Here is a 1,112-nt window from a genome sequence, read left to right as displayed (position 1 = left end):
TAATTTTAGATGTTAGATTAGCATCCAATAAAGTTCTCCCATCCTCATAGTGGACCATGGATCCTGTGACCAAATAAAGCACTGTTTGTGAAGATTCATTCTGCAGTAACCCTCTTTGTTAAAACAACAACAAAAAAAAGAGGTGCTTTCACCATTGATTAAAATTGCTAATTTTCAGCACAGTTACCTCTTTGGACTTCATATGACCCCAGAGACTATACATACAGTCCATGGAATTCTCCAGGCCAGAATACTAGAGTGGGTAGCCTTTCCCTTCTCCAGGGTATCTTCCCAACCCAGGGATTGAACCTAGGTCTCCTTTGCAGGCAAATTCTTTACCAGCTGAGCCACAAGGGAAGCCCAAGAATACTGGAGTGGGTAGCCTATCCCTTCTCCAGAGGATCTTCCTGACCCAGGAATCGAACCAGGGTCTCCTGCATTGCAGGCAGATACTTTACCAACTGAGCTATCAGGGAAGCCCTTGGACTTCATAAGTGAATTGAAAAGTGATCAGGTGCTTTAAGTAATCCAGAAAGGGGAAAAAAAGCATCATGACACAGAACACAGATTAGGGACAGACTCTGTTATGTAAGGGAGGAAAGCAGAGTCTTACTGCCCGAGACTCAGCCTGGAGATTGCTCTAGCTAGAAGTAAAATTACTGCAAGTGAAATGGCTTATAGGAGTGATATACCCACCCCTCTAATCAGCCGTGAAATAGGAATCCATGAAAGATGCTCTCCTTTCTTCTCATCCTTGATCATCCAAGCATTCCCCCTCCAGAGACTTCTCCAGAGACTTTCCCTCTCCAGAGACTTCTCAGCTTCTCAGCCTCCAGACCACCCTTCAGGTCTTAGGGGTAGACCACAGCAAAGGACAGGGCCAGCTGTCCTTTGGATGGACAAACCTGTCCAGCAGGATGGTTTGGAGGGGTGTGATCCTGCCTGCACATACCCAAGAAAGACATCTTTAAGTCTTTCATAGGTTGACTGCATTACTAAAATACTAAACGATAGTGTGTGTGTGTGTTCAGTCGTGTCTGACTCTGCAACCCCACGGACTGTAGCCCACCAGGCTCCTCCAGTCCATGAAAGTTTCCTGGCAAGAATACTGG

The 1,112-nt window shown here is 45.9% G+C and overlaps 1 non-coding gene across 1 annotated transcript; it reads right to left on the bottom strand.

Moving 5' to 3' along the window:
* Positions 1-403: 403 nt before the first annotated feature.
* Positions 404-476, bottom strand: TRNAC-GCA. The gene has a single exon. It is a non-coding gene; the product is annotated as a tRNA-Cys (tRNA).
* Between the last annotated feature and the right edge of the window lie 636 nt (positions 477-1,112).

This window comes from Bubalus bubalis, chromosome 12 (genome assembly GCF_019923935.1).
Source record: "Bubalus bubalis isolate 160015118507 breed Murrah chromosome 12, NDDB_SH_1, whole genome shotgun sequence".
In the NCBI taxonomy this organism is placed as follows: Eukaryota; Metazoa; Chordata; class Mammalia; order Artiodactyla; family Bovidae; genus Bubalus; species Bubalus bubalis.
The sequence above is the reverse complement of the archived record's forward strand: the minus strand, read 5'-3'. Positions and strand labels throughout refer to the sequence as shown.